Source organism: Diplotaxodon limnothrissa, linkage group LG7 (assembly GCF_057381915.1).
Source record: "Diplotaxodon limnothrissa isolate DT_005_m linkage group LG7, D_limnothrissa_male_GT1.1, whole genome shotgun sequence".
Lineage (NCBI taxonomy): Eukaryota > Metazoa > Chordata > Actinopteri > Cichliformes > Cichlidae > Diplotaxodon > Diplotaxodon limnothrissa.
The window spans coordinates 44,891,882-44,903,826 of NC_140602.1; the positions used below are offsets into that span (position 1 = coordinate 44,891,882).

General features: G+C 38.0%; 1 pseudogene; it reads right to left on the reverse strand.

Annotated features, from left to right (window-relative positions):
• Nucleotides 1–1,757: 1,757 nt before the first annotated feature.
• Nucleotides 1,758–9,299, reverse strand: LOC146628900 (sodium/glucose cotransporter 1-like; annotated as a pseudogene).
• Nucleotides 9,300–11,945: the final 2,646 nt, after the last annotated feature.

An 11,945-nucleotide genomic window follows, 5' to 3' on the forward strand; every position in this document is an offset into this window, starting at 1 on the left:
CCTCCAACTTCCATTTGTGGATGCCCCAGAGATGCTGAAAAGGGTTTAAGTCTGAAGACATGTTTGGCCAGTTAAGTACCTTTACCCTCAGTTTATTCAGCAAGGCACTGGTCTTTTTGGAGGTGTGTGTAGGGTTGTTTTCATGTTGGAATACTGTCCTGTGGCCCTGTTTATGAAGGGAGGGGATCATGCTCTGCTTTATGGTTCCTGCAATTAACTGTAGCTCCTCAGTGCCAGCAGCACTCATGCAGCCCGAAACAATGACATCTCACCACCATGCTTGACTGTAGGCAAGACACACTCTTTGTACTCCTCACCTGGTTATTTGACACCATCTGAACCAAATAAGTTTGTGTTGGTCTCATCAGACCACAGGTAATCCATGTCCTTAGTCTGCTTGTCTTCAGCAAACTGTTTGCAGGCGTTTTTTATGAATTATCTTTAGAAGAGGCTTCCTTCTTGGAGGACAGCCATGTGATGCAGTGAGTGGCGTACGGTCTGAGCACTGACAGGCTGACCCTCCACATCTCCAACCTCTGCAGCAATGCTGGCAGCATTCATACATGTATTTTCAAAACACAACCTCTGGATATGACACTGAGCACGTGCACTCAACTTTTTTGATCGATCATGGCGAGGTTTATTCTGAGTGGAACCTGTCCTGTTAAACTGCTGTATGGTCTCGACCACCATGCTGCAGCTCAGTTTCAGGGTGTTGGCAATCTTCTTATAGCCTAGGCCATCTTTATAGTGTGAATGCCGTGAGGTAAATGGTCACAATAGCTTTTACCAGTTTGTGTAACTAACACACATCCTTTATTTAATCTATGAATAACCTAGTGTGTAAAAACATGAATGTTTGGGATAAAACTTGAGTGTATATTTTACACCTTGTCAGCATACTGACGTGAAATGCTTTGCCAGGAGTGAATCAGACTGCAGGTCAGTGAGTTCAAGCTGAACATCACTGGATGTAGTATATAAAGTGCAAGGGGAGGGAGACAAAATCATGTGCATTTCACTCTTAACTAATTTGAAGTCTTCAAATCACCTTAAAAAGTTAAAATGCAAGGCTCCAAACATGGATGAGTACCACCTGAGGCGATCAACGGATGGTACAATTTCTTTCACTATTGACATGTGAGTACGAATGCTGCTCTCCACCTGGTTTGATATAAATTGCAACATTCTCATAAACGTCATCACAGGGTGTGCAATTCACATATTAGATTCTGGTCTTGTAGTTTGCTATTTAGTTCATTTATTAGTGCACATCAATAATTTGTCATATGAGAGATCTGAAATACAATTGCCTTTCTCCTCACAAAATGCTTGAGTTTCTGCTCCCATACTCTTTTTAGCACTTTACGCAGACTTAGCCACCTGACAGCTGTGTGGAAGCCTATGGCACCATGTTCCACTTTAAATATTAATTTCCTTCACAACCAATGAATCAAATCATCTTTATCTGTAATGGAACAAAAAATATTACATTGGCGTCAGGCTCTTACTAAGAGAACTAAACTAAAAGCATAGTTATCCTCCCATTGTAGACTGCTTGTTGAGTATGCTTCAAAAAGCAATATGAAGGGGCATTAATGTGTATATGTTAATGAGTTAATCTGTAAATCAGTTGTTTGAGTCTCTGGTTATGACGACAGACTAACTGTAAATGATTGCTAAAAACTGCACCTGAGCTGCCCAGTGTTTCTGTTTATTTCTTTACTCACCTGATCAGTACACCAGTACCAGGTAGCCTAAATAATGAGTCCGATCACCATGCCAGGCAATGGGAGGTCTCCTGTAACTGGATCCCTGAAGATATGGAAGGAGTCTGGCAGGGGCTCATAGCAGTTTGCACTGATGTTACCCTTGATTGAGGGACAGCTTGCATCTAGAGTCTCTTGAAGTTTTCGTTGCCCTTCACTTCATGGAAAGCTGAGGAGAATCACCACCACCCACCTTTTTTTAAACTGTCCAACAAATAAATTGTAAGTAAAATATTACCAAAGCCCATGAAAATGAATGATCCAATAACCACGATGATGGTCTGTAAAGTGTCTGTGTAGATCAGTCCACCTTGGATAAAATGTATTATTTATTTATTGGAAACACACATATTGTAATTATGTAACTACTCCTTCTGTAAAATTTTCAATTGTGGATGTCTTGTTACTAAAAAGCAACATAAGGCCAATTCATGGTTATCATAGTCCACGGGCAATTGACTACAACAAGTCAGCACATTTAAACCAGCAATGAAGAAAGCCAGAGAATTTGTGTGTGTGTGTGTGTGTGTGTGTGTGTGTGTGTGTGTGTGATGTGTTTCTAAATCTCCATGTGTAGTCACATGGCCTTGTGAAGACTTTATGTCCAGTCATGGTATGATAACAAGTATTATCGTACCATGACTGGGCATAGTCTTCTCAAGTACGATAACACTTGTTATTGTACTATGACACTGTAGTTTTCTAGGAAAATATCTGTGAGTTCCATAGAAAAGGAAGGAAATTTTTCCTGTGTACAAACCTTTGACAGTATATAGTGCAGTAACTGCTAGAAGTGAAAAACCAAGGCCCAAGGGCCTGTTGGACAAAGGTTGTACCAGAAAAAATATCTGCCTGAATTGGGAGAAAAAAAGTGTAGGATTTCATTTAGGACCATCGAAAACAGGTATAATATAAATATTTTCTGCTGCTTTTGGAGGCACTTACTGAAATTCTGGTGAAGATATACAAGACAAGGGAGAGAACAGAGAGATAAATGCGAATGCACTGTCCTCCAAACCTCTTCTGAAGTATTCAGGTATTCAGGTGATGATTTAAATACATCCACAAAGCATGAGATTTTTGTCATTACTCAAAGTGTTGTCAGACATAGTAGTCATTTATGTCATTTGGGTAGTGGAAATGAATAGATTTTGAGGATCTTTCAGGTCAATATGCAGCCTTAGAGTTCTGTTTACCCCAGCTTTAATGTAGATGGGCACAAAGATCCATTACAGAATTACAACCACAACAAGCGCCTGAAAAACACAAACATACAAGAAGTAATTCAAGTCCATTAAATTTGAGAATTATATTATAAAGTAAAGACCTTACAATAATACAGAGAAAACACCAACAATCGTTTGTTGGCAAATGGCCAGCCCTCTTAGCAAGCACTTGATGACAGTGGTAAGGAAAAACCCTCTTTTAACAGGAAGAAACCGATGGCAGAACCAGGCTCAGGAAGGGGCAGCCGTCTGCCTGGATCAGCTGGGGATGAGGAGAGTTTTTAGCATCACTCTAATATAGGATTTTTCTAATTTTATATTGGGCAAATGCAAGAAAGCAGTCCCTACATATTTGTACATACATACGTATATGTCATACCAATGTAAGTATTAAGTCAATGTTTAGAGGTGATTACAATAACCTCAGTTTTACATGAAGCTTATGCTTCTGGCTAATCTAAGCTTTACATCATTTCCACTTTCCCACACTCTCAAGCTGATTGTGACACCACAGGTCTAGCCCAATCAGCTTTCTGCTTGCCTTCTTCAGGCCAATCAGCCTTCACTCCATACTTTAAATCTCACCGCTCATCTGTCATTTTTCCTTGCAGTTGCCTTTGTGCAACCCAGTTCAAGCCTTCATCTTCATCTCCACCACCCGTGTCTACAGGGTAATGCCCCGATCCTTATCACCACCAAATACCTCAAATTGAATTCTGTACATCAATAAATCACAGCTTTTACTTTTTTTATATATATATTATTTTCACAAAGTAAATGGATGAATGTATATTGTAAATCTGCATTAAAACTATAGTGAGCTAAATAAAGAAGCTAGTACTGTCAGCAGCCAATAGGTGTCTCTGCAGTAACAATTTTCTAAACCAGATGGCTCTAAGCTCGTACAGATGAGGAACTGCCACCGGATTGACAAACCATAGATTAGTGTTCAAGGCTCTGCTCCCACCTGTGATGCTTGAAACTTTCAAATGGTGCTGTAATTGATAGCGATGTAGGTGTGGCCTCCTGCATTACACTGTTGCATGATTCATCAAAATCTTTCATGACATCAGCACAATAAAGTCATTATTGTAGTTGCCATTTGTTCAGCAGAGGTTTTATTGTTTTTAAAGCAATAAATACAGCCATATAGAAAGCAAATGTTTACTCAGCAGAGCTACACTCATTTCCTTAAAGAAGCAGTGGGGATTTAATGTAGCTATGCTTTTTATATACACAGGCAAATTAGCAGTGGTTGTTGGCATCTTCAGAAACTTTAAATGTGCTAATTATAATCCTCTGTAATTATAACGCAAATGAACTAACTCCTAAGGAACTGAACAATAACCAACCAAATATATAAACAGTTTAAGTTGAAGCTTAAACCAGTGATTACTTTATTCAAGGATGATGTTTTCAACTGAATTTAAAAAATAAAATGGAGATAAAAACAGAAACTTTATTTTATTGCAATCAAATGTTGTAAGTGAGAAATTGTAACATTTAAAAAAAAAGGTAATTTTTCATTTGAATTGGCTCAAAAAGCTTGGATAGGGCAAAAACTGTATTAGTTGTTCCTAAAAGTGTTGCTGCGGCAAATACTTTACTCTTTTTAGACTCTTCTGCTTACCACCTCTGAAGGCACATATTGTAGCCTGCACAGGATTTCTTGCACTAACATACGTCTCACACTTACTTGTTCGAGTGCTTCTGTACTCCTTCCAACCAGTAAATTTCTGTTTGGCACTTTATCTATCATCATTATGGTGAGATCTATGTCCAAGGTTATAGTATTCTTTTACTGCCAGCTCCACGAGGAGCGAGCAAAGGAGAAACCATTAGAGCATTGCTTCTCAAACTTGAGAAACTGGAAAAGGTTCACGCCCCACACACCACAGTTTCTTTTAATCAATCATTAACAACAACAGAGGATCAAAGCTGAATTTAAGTGGAATAAATATCTGCAAAATAGCACCAAACTATAATTTGTTTATTTTCTCTGAAAAAACAAACAAGCAAACTTGTTATTCCATATTTTATTGGGTTCACGCCTCAATTTTAGAATGACTATATTAAGGAAATTTGTCAAACTAAAAATGTTTAATTTTTGTTAAAACACATACATTGCCCAATTTTTACTCATATTTATGATCTGATAAAAAAAAATTTAGGGGAAAAAGGGGTCAGTAGTTAAAGTGGGATTTGGGAGGTGGGGGAACCCAACCTAAGATCGGGTGTACCGGTGCAGTGTGAGGAAAATATTTAATTAGAAAGTAGTCACATAATGACTTGTTATATTTTATTTGCATACAGGCTATGATCAGCTGACCTGGTCTAATCTTCGCAGCTAACTTTGGATTTTCCCAACTGAATTCAACAAGATGAGGGCGTGACGACATGTACCATGGTCGAAGGGGCACTGTGTTAGGTACATTTGTACAACCACTACAAATACAGAATGACAGGAAACAGGTGCATGTGGTACACTTAAAGACTGCCAGCAAAAATTACATGGTACAGATGGAACGCTGCACAACCCAGTGGTCACCACAGAGCATGACAATTTCCTGTTATGATAAGCAAACATTTCTTTGTCAGCATGAGAACCAACACCAGACTGCAGCATGCAAAAACGAAACTAATTGAAGAGTGATATGCATTAACCATCTGAGAGGAGCAAAGTGCGAATAGGGAAAAGAAGTAACTAATGACTGTTATTGGGTATCTCAGGTATATTTGTATTTTAAAGCCAAGATAGGTGTACAAAAAAAAACAAATACACTTTGTTGCTCCATAGGTTTCTTTATTATATACATCAGAGACTGCTGGCTCAATTAGGCAATAACTGATTTAGCACAACACAAGGAATGTAAACAGAGACACATCACTTTGAAAATGGAATAAAAATCACCAAACTTGTGGTCAACGATGACGCAAAAATCAAATGTTGCCAAACTTAAGAAAGTAACACCTGTATTTAGGACAATCTGTCTGCCATGCAGGCTGCAGTTTGTCAGAGTAACAGGAGCTGAGATGTTTGCTAGCATCAAATTAAGAGAGACCGCTGTGTGCCTTAAAGCTTCAGCAGTACGTGAGGGATTGTGCCCTGCAGAGTGAGCTTTAGAGAAAAAGGTTGCTCTGTCTATCTATTAGATTAGGGTGTTAGGTAATGATGAGCTAAACACTAGAGTACCCTGGACAGCTCTGGCAGTAATGGCCTGGTAAGGCTGGCATGATGACAATGATTATAATACTATATGGTTATGATACCGATTATATTTATGAGCTCTGATAAAAAAAAACTATTATTTACCTTGAACCTTGTCTGTAGGCTTTTGTAACTATTACACCACAGTATCCTACTGATACTGAATACAGCCAGGACAGCGAGAGGAAGAGGAATAGAGGAGGAGATATCAGACTGTTACTGTTACAAATGGCTGCTTGAACTCTCTGAATGAGGACAATCAATATTCATTTGAATGAGAATCAATCACTGGAATGAGGCCATGCTCTTTGGGGATTAAGGCTCAGTTGCATGCGCTGAATTTGGTCCTGATTTTAAAACACAAGCAGAGACTTCAACCATCAAAAGTCTCCAGATAGGGTAATGTTTTCTTTGTAGTTTTATGTCTCTCGGCTTCTGTTCACTAAGACTCAATCTATAACGTGGCAGGGACATCTTGGTATTTTAAGCACAAAAGATGATCCTATCAGTGTGCTGCAAGACTACAAACAGACACTACTGAATAGTGCCAAAAAGCAATCATTTGTGGGAGGGTGAGTCTAGTGTGAAAAAATAGTCTTGGGTAAATAAACTGTGATCTCCAGCGCTCAATGCAGATGCGATGCCTTATGAGCATATCTCTGTGTCGCTGGTGTCTGCAGAGAGCCCTATTGTGTGGTGACTCTGAGAACAAAGTGGGCTGCAACCTAAGAAAAACCATGCAATTGATGGAAACACAAGAAAATTGAAAATCCAAATATGAAAAAAATAAGCTCCAAATATGCGCTACTCTGAGTGTAGCCCAAACAACAATAGAAATGTTTCCAAATAAGTGATGATCCCAATGGGACACCCACGGTGTTCAGTGCTGTGTGCCTAGAAGTTGTGAAAGCTGGTTAATTCTCGTATGGTGTAAACATTGTGGCTGTACAAATCTCACATTATTTACAGATACTGTCTCTAACTGATCTTTACCTTATCTCCTATTATTAGGAAAATGGGAGAAATATAATCCTGAAGAAGACGTATGCCAACACAAAAGAACTGACAAAATACAAGCATTACTGTGAGACACTGCCTTAATAATATGTAACAAATAAATAAATAATATGCCTTAAAGCTGCCTATAATAGTTAGTTTTAGAAAAGAGAAAAGAAAATAGAATTACTACTTAGTTTTGATGATGTGAAAAAATATTTTTAAAGGCATCAAACTGCAATATACACTCACTGGATGCTTTCTTAGGTACACCTGGTCAGCTGCTCATTAAAGCAAATATCCAATCAGCCATTCACATCCAGCAACTCAGTCCATTAAGGTAGACATGGTCAAGAAAAATACAGAAGATCAATTCGAGCATCAGAAAGGGGAAGCCAGGTGATCTAAGTCAGCAGTCCCCAACCCCCGGGCCTCGGACCGGTACCGGTCCGTGAGTCGTTTGGTACCGGGCCGCGAGAGTTGAGGCTCGGGTGTGAAATGTATGGTTTTCAGGGTTTTTATCGGTTTTCAGCGTTATTTTGCTATCGTTTTATCGTTTACTTGGTTTCCCTGGGTCTTTTCACCTGTGTTATGAATAAATTTTCTTTTTTTCGGTACCAGTACTAGTTTTATTTTGTTGTATTTATCCGTGACACTCTGGGTTCCCCTGACAGTCTAAAGACATGCGTGTTAAGTTAGCTGGTAATTCTAAATTAGGTGTGAATGGTTGTATGCCCCTCTGTGTTCACTCTGTGACAGACAGACTAGATATGTTATATTATATTATCCACAAGGTGGCATAGTAGCATAACTCTGCAAAAGTGGTGCGTCACTGAACAAGAGAAATAACTGAAAGAACTCTGGAAGCCAAAAATGGAGATAATATTGTCTACTACTTTATATTTAACAGGTAGTTCAGAGGCGTTTCTTAGCTGGACATCAACGGCATTCATTCAAGATCTATACTTTTCCAGTTTCTGTTGTTTCTTACTACAGTTTGCTGTGGAAATGTATCCAATTTGTGGAAATGTATCTCCTTTAGCTGGGGCCACATTGTTTAACTTCTTCCTATTCATTTTCTTAAACACTTATCCATTCAGGTTCGCGAGGTTCTTCATAATCTTTCTCAGACATGAGTAATTTTATGTCTGTTTAAATCCCAAAGAGCCAAATAGTTTAAAAAAAAAAAGACAAAAAGATTTAAGTGAGTTTATGTGATAGAACACCTTTACTGCTCTTAAGTAGATGAAGCAGATTTAGTAATGTTATACCATATGTAGTATTGTATCAGCCACATCCAATAGTTATATACAAAGAAAGTATTTCTACTTTTGAAAGCATAACCTTCACCTGTACTGAGCAATTTTTACATTACTGTTACCTAAGAAAAGGACAGGATAACTTCTGGAGTCTGAAGGTGACATATAGATGTCTTGAGATCTCAAATAATCACATCTGGGATACAATTTTCTTTCTGCCTTTGAAAGATAAACGTTGAGATAGTGGCATTAGCAAAAGTTTTGCTGAAATTTGAAACAGCACCAACATTAGACATGGCAGCAGCTAAAAAAACAAAGTAAAACCTTCATTACATACAGAGCCTATGAGAGGAGTACACAGAAGTTTCAGGGAACAGATTTTGACTATGGCTTTGATAAAGCAGTCATAGTTCACATACACTGTAGGTGACTAAATTCATCCATTGCACAAAGAACTTTAGACTCTGACTATCTTAAGCAGGACAATAGTGCAGTGAATTATGGGTAAATTAAGAGGAGGACCATAAAACATATAGCGTTGAAGATATATATGAGCTGCCACCTCTGGTCTAGGGAATAAACAGTGGACAGGTTGATATTAATCAATGGAAAAATAAAACACAAGCTAATTTGGATCAGATCCTAATTTGCATTCAAGAGACAGACACCCTCTCTACTTTTAAGATTAGATTTAAAACTTTCATGTTTGATAAAGCATATAGTTAGGGCAGGGTCAGGTGACCCTGAATCCTCCCTTGGTTATACTGTAATAGGTCCAGGATGCTGGGGGGCTTCTCATGATGCACTCAGTTTCTTCTTTACTCACCTTTTTTTCACCCATTATACGTTGAAACACCTATCTGGATTTAATCACTAGTTATTATGTATCTCTTGCTTTCTTACACAGTGTGTCTCTTGTCCTGTTGTCCTCCCATCACCCAATCGATCACAGCAGATGTCTGGCCCTCCCTCAGCCTTGTTCTGCCGGAGGTTTCTTCCTGTTAAAAGGGATTTTTTCTTTCACACTGTCACCAAAATCACTTGCTCATAGATTCTTGTTTAATTGTTGGGGTTTTCTCTTTATTGTTTTAGTTTCTCTAGCTTATAATATAAGGTGACTGTTGTTGTGATTTGGTGCCAAATAAATAAAATTAAATTGAAAGGTTGAATTGAATTTCACTAATATAATTTATAATACAGCATACAAGGAAACTACAGACCACTTGCATATCAGCAGTTTTCCCTTTTCTTTTTTATTTGGGTACAAATAGTTGGTATATTATTATATTATATTATTATAATAGAGTTAGTTAGTCTGGGGTTAAGATGTTTCTGTGGCTGAAAATTAGTCCATTGTTGTTTTTGTTAAATGGTCTGACTTCCATTGTGGAAATGTGAGACTTTATCTAACCATACAGACCAGTCTAATCTATCTTTGTAAAGCCAGCCCCAGAGGTCCGTTCATTCATTCTGCCAACTACCTTAAACCAATTACAGTGATGCTTTTCTGAACTCTTTGAGCTTTAGTCTCCTGCTTTTATGGTCCGACTGGTTTATTTTCTTCTCTTTTTTCTGTGGGGGAAAAAAAAATCACCCACTTTGAGAACTATTTCCACGGTGCCTAAAACAGCTATGATATGGTTGTTTTTAGATTTACTTGTAGGCATAAAACACTCAAACCTTCTTGTCACCGTCATCTTCTGATCCCGTTCCAGGAGATAATTTACTTTTATACTTAGTGTACGTGTTCTTAATTTATGCTCAGCTCTCCTTTAGTAACGACCGGGGTGTGTGATGCCAGATAAGCTACTATGTTCAGACTTATCAAGTCCAAGATAAATATTTTTATGTGCGTAAACATTTTGTTATCAAAGTTAAAAAGTAAGCACATGTTAAACTAATACTGTAACCAAGTTGTTGTTGTTAACATGCATTTGGATTTCCAGGATAAGTTTCCAGATAAGTTATTTGGATGATTTGGTAAGCTATTATTTGCCACAAATTAAAATCACCTGTCTTATATTATGTAGGCTCCTTTTGTCCATCAAAACAGCCTGGGCCTCATGGACACAGGACTTCTGGGGTTGTTATTTCTACATAGACGCTGCAAATGTACAATTTTGAGAAGGTGAATGTTTTACATTATGTTTTTAAAATAGCTGTCAGGAGAGGTGCTGTTAGGACAGCGGCTTGGCTAGTATCAGTTTTTCATACGTCAGAGACAGAGTAAGTATCATTTATGACCCTGTAGTAGCCCATATAGTGGCATTTAATAATTATTACATGGACAAAGTGTTTCTGTGATTAGATGCTTTTGGCCTATTATTTCATGGACTTTGAATAAAGACAAATGCTTTTATCAGCACCAAATGTCCTGGTGGATGCAGTTGCCTCACATTTTCCTGAATGTGATGTGCTAGGGAAGTAATCCTGAGCAGGATAAGGGGTTCAGATTGTGAACTATTGTTGGACTACTCTGTATTGTCTACCTTTGGATAAATTTATCTTCTCAGCAAAGAAAATGACGTAAGTGACATAGGGCAGCATGCACGTGGAATCAACCTGGCTGTAAAACAAAACAAAACAAAACAGAAACTAAGTGATTGTTAAAAAGCTATCAGACATAAGCAAATCTCACGGAAAAGTGCTTTTTTTTTTTTTTAGATGAATGGATGGAAGGATGGAAAAATCAAAGCGAAAATCATCCAAAAGGTTAGGTCAGATGATGTTAGTGATAAGGCATCTGAGGCATTTTTAGACTGGAGGGCAGACTGCCCAGAATTTGGAAAACCTGTAAGCCTGTTAATTATAGGTGGATTGCTTCTCTGAACTCGCATCTTTGTGATCTTTGTGAAGTAATGGAACAGATGACAATGAAAGGTCTCAGAGAGGCTGGAAATGATTCTGGTCCTTAAGTGGGGTTATAAAATGCAGGGTCACCATGGAAAGGGAGATAAAAAGAAAATGAACTGGAATATGGTTGCAGCTGCAATCTTGATGTGGATTAAAAACAGGATTTTCAGCAAGTATCGATCATAAATTAGCTACTTTTTCAAGAAGATTTTTTACTCTGTGGACCAGGTTCAGGAAGAAAATAAGGAGTGTTACTTCAACTTGTCAAAAGTGTATCCTTCAAAATCCATCACACTGTCAATCTGAAAGAATCCAAATCCATAGCAAATCAGTTAATTGTACTGAACCCGTGAAAAAATAATAGAAAAATGCTGAAAAAGCACGCAAAACACAAACTGAATAAAACATAAAAGTGGGGGGAAAACACAATGAAAGTTGAATAAGTTTTAGAGAAAGCTCAGAAATGGAAGTGAGTTAGGGAGAGATAAATGTGATGGAACAGCTATGGTTACAACTAATAGCATCTACAGTATTATTGTTCAATTAAAACACACATTACCTGCATCTGTTTCTATGCTTCTTTTCACCACATCTCAGTGCAAGCCTTCGCATGCTTCAGTTTCTCTCACTTTCG